General features: G+C 46.2%; 1 long non-coding RNA gene across 1 annotated transcript; it reads left to right on the top strand.

The window, feature by feature from the left end:
• The first annotated feature begins 299 nt into the window (after positions 1-299).
• On the top strand, positions 300-2,278 carry LOC116885765. Its single transcript, XR_004386042.1, has 2 exons — positions 300-466; positions 2,036-2,278. It is a non-coding gene; the product is annotated as an uncharacterized LOC116885765 (long non-coding RNA).
• The last annotated feature ends 6,373 nt before the right edge of the window (positions 2,279-8,651 follow it).

Below are 8,651 nucleotides of genomic sequence, written 5' to 3'. Positions count from 1 at the left end.
TAACCTTGACAGAGAATATTTCCTGAATATATATATATATATATATATATATATATATATATATATATATATATACCGTATATAGTCTTATACAAACAAGACTTATGCCCTAGAGGCCCATGCCCTGCTGACTCTGCCCCAGGAGTGGGAACTATGTTGTCACACCACCCCGGTCATGGCCAAGCAGGACCGAGCAACCTTCCATCTCCTCAGTACCAGTTTCGTATGTATACAACTTGGCTTTTTATGTGGATTCTTGGGAACCAAGTTCACACTTGCAGGGAAACATTTTACTTAGCTCCCATTTTCTACTTTTAACTAAAGGTGAGGAGTTAACGATCTGGAGGTTGCAAACAAGACCACCCTGAAGTAGGAGTCCAAACCCTACAGCAATGACTACATTTCCCTCTAACTCAGTGACTGAGACTTCTAACCGTCAACTTGGCACAGTCCAGAGGCACCAGAGGTGAGAGTCGTGATGCAGGGATTATCCAGACCAGGTTAGTCTGTGGGGGATTGTCTTGGTTGCAAATTGATGTGGGAAGGCCCAACCCACTGTGGGCAGTACCGTTCCCTCTGGGCAAGCAATCCTAGGCTATATATGGAAGAATGAGACTGTGGACCAGCCAGTAAGCGGCAGTGACCTGTAGCTGAATTAAACCCGTTCTTCCCCCAAATTCAGTGGTGGTGTTTGTCACAGCAAGAGAAAGAAACCAGAACACCTTCTTAATGGGAGATGGACCCTTGGGATCAGAGGCCACACTCATGAAACATCCCATTGTCCCCCCACTTTAACAGTGTACCAGATTGCATGATTCTGCATAAATACTTTCCCCAAAGCCAACAGATTACTGACACACAGGGCCCATGAAAGCCGGCTAGACAGCCAGAAACTGAACAGAATAAAAAAGACCCGGTTTATTTGACTGAGATTCATTGGGATCAAGTTGAATTCTGCCTCTTCTTTTGTTTACTCATTTTGTTTCCAAAAATAATCCTTGGGAAACAGACCATGAAGGATGGAAGGTGCTGGAAGGCACCGGAGACTGAGGAACAGGTGAGAAGGGGAGCAGGTGAAAGACTGGGGCCTTTGCTGTCACCAATGCCAAAGACAACGGCAGTAGACGGGAGGGCAAACAGCAGACAGTTCACCCTGGGTGTGTCACAGCTTTCTCTCCTATTTCTAGGGCATGAGGTCCTGGAGAGAGAGGACAGAGGGAAGGATGAGGGGGAGAAAGAGGGAGGGAGAGAGGGGGAGAGGAAGGAGGAGGGAGAAAAAGGGAGGGGGTGAGAGAGAGAAAGGGAAGGGAAGGACGAAAGAGAATGGGATGGAGGGAGGGAGAGAGGGAGAGGGAAGGAGGAAGGGGGATAGAGAGGGAGGGAGACAGGGAGAGGGAAGAAGAGAGACAGAGAGAGACGATTTGTGTCTGTGGCCTCTGGGAACATGCATTTTAGGTAAGCAAAGAGTAATCATGGAGTTTAGTATATATCTTGTGAACCCTGAGCCCTCTCAAATCTTTATAACACGTAGTAGGGTGGGGGAAGGTTAGAAGCACCCCCTCTTCAGCTCCCAGCTATGGGGCCTTGGGCGTTATAACAAGAGGAACCCTGGGGCTTGGCTGGTAAAGTGCTAGCCGTATAAACGAGAGGACTGAGTTCAGAGCTCTAGTATCCGTGTTATGCCTGTAACGCCAGTGTTGGGGAAGTGGAGACAGAGGATCCCTGAGGCTCACTGGTCAGTCAGTCTAGCCCCATCACTGGGCTCCAGACTCAGTGAGGGAACTCTCTCAAGAAATCAAGGTGGCTGATGATTGAGGAGACATCCACATTTGACTTCATGAAAATATACATGTGTGTGTGCAATGACACTCCCCCATATGAATATGCACACATATGCATATATGATAAAAAGGAAGTGACGAAATCTGTAGACACCCAAATAGAGTCCTTTTCCAAGTCCATATTCACCAGAATCTCGGTTTGAATCTGACCGGCTGCTGAGCGGCTCTCATGCTGTGCTCTTGGCTCCCAGCAGGTGGCGCTGTTCTGAAGGCTCGTAACCCCTTTAGAAGGTGAAGCCTGAGAGGCAGACGTAGTTTGCTAGGGGCGAACCTTTGAAGGTTACACCCGCTCCTGGTTCCAGAGAGTTCCGTCTTCCCTGGTTCACTGTGATACGAACAGCAGCTCCATGTCACACACTGCCGCCATGCCTGCTTGACAACGGTGAACTGAAATCCCTCTGAAGCCCTGAGCTAAAATAAAAGCCCCTTTAAAGTTGTTTCCAGCGGGTGCTTGTCACAGTGAGTGGTGCAGAAGCAATTACCACAGCAAATTCACCTGGAAATAGGCTGTTTGTAGCTGTAGAGTCTTGAGATGACATCATCTTAATTTAGGGTAGGACCCACCATGTGGCTGGATATTTGATCACACTATGAAAAATAAGATTGTGTTAGTGACTGAAAATAATCTCGTTGTGGTGTGGCTCAACCCTAGCACACACCTTTAATTCAAGAGCTAAATAAAGTCAACCACAGGTCAAGAGGCAGAGCAAGCAACCAAGCTGATAGGGAGTGAACGTAAGTGAACAGAAAGGAAGGTCTTTGAAAGGAAAGATATTTAAGGCAGCGTGGAGAAGGAGGGGGGGGACCTTTTCCTTCAGGTGCTGTCTTTGCCTTTCTGGGCTAGTGGGCATTCACCAATCAGTGTCTGGCTCCTGAGTCTTCACTGGTAAGACTGAATGACTGGGATTTTTGTTTATAAAACAATTAACACCATAAATCCAACAATAGGTGTGATGGTTAACTGCTGTTTTAAGTCAGGGTCTCACTGTCTGTCTAGACCAGGCTTGTCTTGAACTCACAGATCTGCCTCCTGAGTGTTGCTATTAAAGGTGTGCACTGCCATGCCCAGTGGTGGTTAACATTAATCACCAGTTTGACAGGAACTGGAGTCACCTAAGAGAAAGCCTCTGGGGAGGTCACTTAGGGAGCTTATAGACTGAGAAAACTGTGGCAGGAAGACGCGCCCTCATGAGCAGCGTCTCACCACAGGCTTGGATCCCAGGCTGAGCGAAGAGGAGGAAGCCTGCTGTTCTTTGCTCTCTGACTGTGGTTGCGATGTGGCCAGCAGCTTCATGCATCTGCAGCCAAGAGGAACCATAAGCTGAGAGGACCCTTCCTTCCTCACGTAGCCGCTTGCCAGGTGTCCTGTCACAGCCAAAAGGAGAGAAACTGATGGGCTTTTAAAAGACTCCAGCACAGAGAAACACGGGTGAGAGGTAGAAGCCAGAGGGACACATTTGCACATCACAGAATCACTCCTAAGAATTTTCGGGAATTACCAGAAGCTCACAGAGTACTGCCCCATAGAACCAGGGATGCCACCCAGCCAATATTTGTAGCTCAGATTTCTGGCCCTCAGAACAGTGAGAGACTTCAGTTTGCTTTGTGGTAACTTGTGACAGCCCAGGGGTAAAAGTGTCTGCTCCAGAGAGGATTACACCATGGTCACCGAAAGGACAGATGCCAGCACTTGGCTGATACAGACACTTAGCAAAGCACTGATTTGTTCTATACTAGTTGGTTTACTAGGTCACATGTGGTTAGTTTTAACTGACAGCTTAACACAACTTAGAATCGCCCGGAGAGGGAGCCTCAGTGAAGTGTTGTCTAGATTAGGTTGGCCTCTGAGTATGTCTGTGGGAGATTGTCTTGATTGTTAATTGATATGGAAAGACTCAGCCCACTGTGGGCAGCACCATCCCTAGTTTTGGGCGCTAAACTGTGTAAGAGTAGAGAACTCTAGCTGAGTCTCCACTGATAGAGTTCTCAGGTCAGATTTAGCCTGAGGACATATCTGTGGGGGATTATCTTGATTATTAATCAATGTAGGAGGGCCCAACCTGCCCTAAGTAGCACCATTCTTTTGGGGTATATAAGAAAGCTAGCTAAGGGAGCCAGCAAGAGGTGTCTTCCATGATTTTCTGGGGTTCCGGCCCTGACTTCTTTAAGTGATGGACTATGACCTAGAAGGATAAGTTAAATAAACCTTCGGTGCCTTAGGTTGGTTTTGGTCAGAGCGCTTCATCACCACAACAGAAGGGGCATTGAGTGCCACTCCTTGCCTCCTATGGTTTTGGGGACTTTCCAGAATCTTCACTGTTCTGTGACATGTGGTTGAATATCATCTCCACTTTCTACTTTTGTCTCTGAACTCACTTTGCTGTCCGGCTGATTCATGCCTTCTCATCTTTGGCGTCTCCACTCCAATGTCAATTCCTCAGGAAATTCTCAGACCCTTCCTTTGCCTGCTGTACTGGAGACACTTACACAGAACGTCCCTCAAAACAATAGACCCCAGATGAACCGGTGAGTACATGAACTTGAAGATGGACGTATCATGGCTGACTGTTCCCGTTGTCTCAGTCCATTGCCTACACTGCTTCCAGGTCCACAGTGAGGCAGAACATCATGGCCGGGAGCAAGCATCGCTCACCTTGAGAAGAACAGAGTGTTCCAGTGAGGGTTTGGCATCTACGTAGACCCCTGTGGAAACCACCAGGAGCTTGGAGAGATAGTTTCCGATAGAGGCACTGTCATGGCATAGGCTTGGGACCTTAGTAACTCAGAAGGTTCAGAGAGAAGGACTACAAGCCTAGCTAGGGCTACAGAGTAAGTTCAAGTCCAGTTTGGGAAACTTAGTAAGTCCCTATCTCAAAATAAAATGTGAACTATGGGTTGGGGTATAGCTCAGAAATACCCATTTGCCTAGGGTCTCTCAGTGAGGGACTGGGGTGTGGCTCAGTGGTAGAGCCCCTGCCTAGAATCCCCCAGTGAGGGGCTGGGGTGTGGCTCAGTGGTGAAGTACTTGCCTGGCATGTTAGAAATACTGGCTTCCATCTCCAATGTTGAAGACAGTCAAACAGACAGACAGACAAACAGGATGAAGGGAGGGTAGGATCAAACAAGGAGAAAACAAGGAAAAAGGAAGAAAGAGAAGAAAGGAGGAAGAGACAGCTGTTACTCTGGCTACTGTGTATAGAAAGTGCTAGAAAGATGGGGAAGGAAGCAGGGAGACCAGATTAGGATGTTGGTGTCTCAGTTTGACGTGATGAACCCAGGCTGAGGCACTTGGCTCCACAGTGGTTTAAGGAAGAATTGTGTCGTTCCAAATCCATCTATGGAAACCCTGCCTTCCACTGCCTCGCCATGCAGCCATATTTGGAGAGAGGACCCTGGGAGATGTAGTTAAGGTAAAATTAAGTTACTGAGGTAGACTTGAACCCAATCTGAATGCATGAAATCTTACAAAAACGGTGAAGTAAAAAGGAGACAGAACACAGACATGAGAGAGAGAGAGAAAGAGAGAGAGAGAGAGAGAGAGAGAGAGAGAGAGAGAGAGAGAGATGACCACATGGGGATGCTGTGAGAAGACAGTGTCTATGAGGCCTCGGGAGCTGCCAACATGCTCCAACCTCACGCCTTCAGCTTCTCACATTGTGAGAAAACAGGTTTGCAGTATTACATCACCCAGCGCTTTGTCCAGCAGCTGAGCTGACTAACTCACACGCATTCCTTACAAGAGCTGAGCACATGACGTGTGACTCTCGGCTGACCAATGCACACCTTCTTACTGTGGTTGAACCAATTCACACCCTTTTGTTGTAACAGATGTGCTAATGCACACTCTTCTTGTTATAGCAGCTAAACTAGCTAATACACACCCCTTTATAATGGTAACTGACCTACTATGCGTTCTTTTGTCACAGCGGCTGACTGATAGACTTACATAAACTACTTGTCCAAACCATCCAGTGGGGCTGCTTGCCCTCTGTGTGTTTCTCCTGGTGTCTCGTCTCTGGGATCCTCATTGTCTGTGGCTGTAAGAGCTGCGTTTCCCATGGACCACCAGCAAACACATTCTGTCTTATGGAAGCCCATTGGAATTGCGCCCTTTGCAGCTGCACCTCAGGATTTCTTCTCAAAGATAGCTAGCAAACTTACTCAAACATTTCAAACTGAGCCTTCGCTGCCCTCTACGCTTACAGCAATTCCCAAGCAAATGAAAGTCACTTTTACATTATGGAGTCCGACCAAATTAGCATTTAGCAAAGAAAGGAGTTCTTCCTTTTCACCCCCACTCTCTCTCTTCAAATCATATAACTCTAAATTACCTTCAATTTCCTAAATGGAATTTGGCTCGCGATTCACTCTGCTATGGAGTAGTCTGTAATGAGATTATATTATGTTTGGAGGAAAACATTCAAATGACCAAGATAATTAATTTTGCATAACAGCCAACATCTATTGAGATCCTGAGTTGTAACTCCAAGCCCCAGACCTCTGGAGCCCCTGGGGCTGGTGATGTTTCTTCCAAAATATAGCAACAATGACAGTTCTGTGGACCCATGGAGACCAAAGGTGCGAGACTGGGGATGTTAAGGTCTTTTTGTTCTGACTACATCTTCATGTTTTCTCAGATGCTGTCATTTCTGGGATTGGAAAGATAAAACAAAGCCGGGGATATGGCTCAGTGGGTAAATCATGGCTGCTTAATTGTGGGGACTGTAGTTCAAATTCCCCAGAAGCCATGCAAAGTTGATGGGGAGTATCTATCTCATCTGTCTGTCTGTCTGTCTGTCTGTCTGTCTGTCTGTCTATCTATCTATCTATCTATCTATCATCTATTTATCTGTCATCTATCAATCAATCAATCAATCAATCTATCTATCTATCTCTTATCTATCATCTATCTATCACCTATCTATCTATCATCTATCTATCTATCTATCTATCTATCTATCTATCTATCTATCTGTCTGACTGACTATCTATCATCTATCTATCTATCATCTATCATCTATCTATCTATCATCTATTTATCTATCATCTATCAATCATCTATCAATCATCTATCTATCTATCTATCATCAGTCTGCCTATCTATCTATCTATCTATCTATCTATCTATCTATCTATCTATCTATCTATTTTTCCTAGTGTTTCTGTGGTGAGGTGAAGGGCAGAGAAAGGAAGACCCTCGGAAGCCCCTGGGTTAGCTAGCCTAGCAGACACAGCAGCAAAATACAAAAGAAGGACCCTGTCTCAAACAAGGTGAAAGGCAAGGGTTAACACCCAAGGTTGTCCCTCTAATCTCCATACGTGTGCTGAGGCATGCATGCACCTGCAAACACACATGCAAAATGCATGCGCGTGCTTGTGTGTGTATGTGTGTGTGTGTGTGCGCATGATTGTGTGCATATGAATGTATATGTGCTCACGAGTATGTGTATAGGCATGAATATGTGCGTAGGCATGAGTGTGTGCACATGAATTAGTGTGTGTGCATGTGAGTATGTGTGTGCTCATTGAGTGTGCCCACAAAGGTCAGTGTGTGTGCACATGGATACATGTATATGCATCTGCTTTTAAAAGAAGGACTGAGATCAAACTCATCCCCACCCCTGGAAATGGCCCCTACCAGTGGGCTTTATTTGTGTTCTTTTGACACCTGGGAAGGATTTGATCAGAGCCATTTTCTGGTTCTGATTCCTTGTTAAAATCAGACCCAGCCCAGAAAAAACTCAGGAAAGCCAGGAGGACCTGGCAGACTGCCTACATCCTCACACAGCTCTTGGCTCTATCTACTTCTAATATATGATCCAGGAATATGTGTTAGGAATATGAGAACCAAAGAATCTACATTTTCACTTAAGATCTGCTTCTGGGAGTGTGGCTGTTTTTTAAATCCCTGAATTCACGCTGATTGTACCTGAATGTCCATATTGGTGCCATTTGCAATGTTCAAAACAACCAGCATGGCCAACAAATGCAAGTGTGGATGGGTACAATCTAGTCCTAGTAATACTTAGTAATACTAGTGCGCACAATGAGAATATTACTAAGCCATGAAAAAGAAAGACAGCTCTGAGACACACTTCAAGGAGGATGGGCTAGCTCTGAAAACAGAATTTTTAGTAAAGGAAGTCCAATGGCCCTGGAGGTTCTACACGTACACTTCCACTCCAGAGTTTTGGTTCATAAGCAGAAATCACTACTGGGAGTTTAATGGGGTCTTCGTTGTGTCTTTAAATATGAACTTTCTTTTGTGATAGACAGATTCAAGCAGAGTGAGCCGTGACACCTGATAATTCTAATCTTGGTCACTCTCCCACTCTGAGTCCTGACGTGCCTGAGGTTGGCTTTAACCAGCAAAACTAATTCTGTGTAACTCCCCCAAGGGCACCCCAGAGGCCACATGGTGATGGAGCCATGTGGATAAGACCCAAGCCACATGAGGAGCAGCCTGGGGCATGCCACTCAGTGGAACTTCCAGATAATACTTTCTTCACGGATTCATGTGTTGTAGAGACCCATCTGCTATCCCACAGACCCCTGGTCTATCTCTGAAGAGATTATCAGTGTTCTTGGTGTGCATTCATAGCTGTGGCTGCTGAGGATAACCCTGATTGCACCCTTGGCTTGCAGCCATCTTCCCCAACCCCCACACAGTCTCACAGGAATATGCTGCACCCATGCCTTGGCCTTGTTGGCACCCAGATCTGTACCCTGGCCCGTAGGGAGGATCTCAGTGATGGTTTGAATTGACTGTCAACTTGAGAGGATCTAGAGTCACCTAGAAGCCACCTCTAG

Source organism: Rattus rattus, chromosome 16, assembly GCF_011064425.1.
Source record: "Rattus rattus isolate New Zealand chromosome 16, Rrattus_CSIRO_v1, whole genome shotgun sequence".
Classification (NCBI taxonomy): Eukaryota; Metazoa; Chordata; class Mammalia; order Rodentia; family Muridae; genus Rattus; species Rattus rattus.
This window is presented reverse-complemented; position numbering and strand designations above follow the sequence as displayed.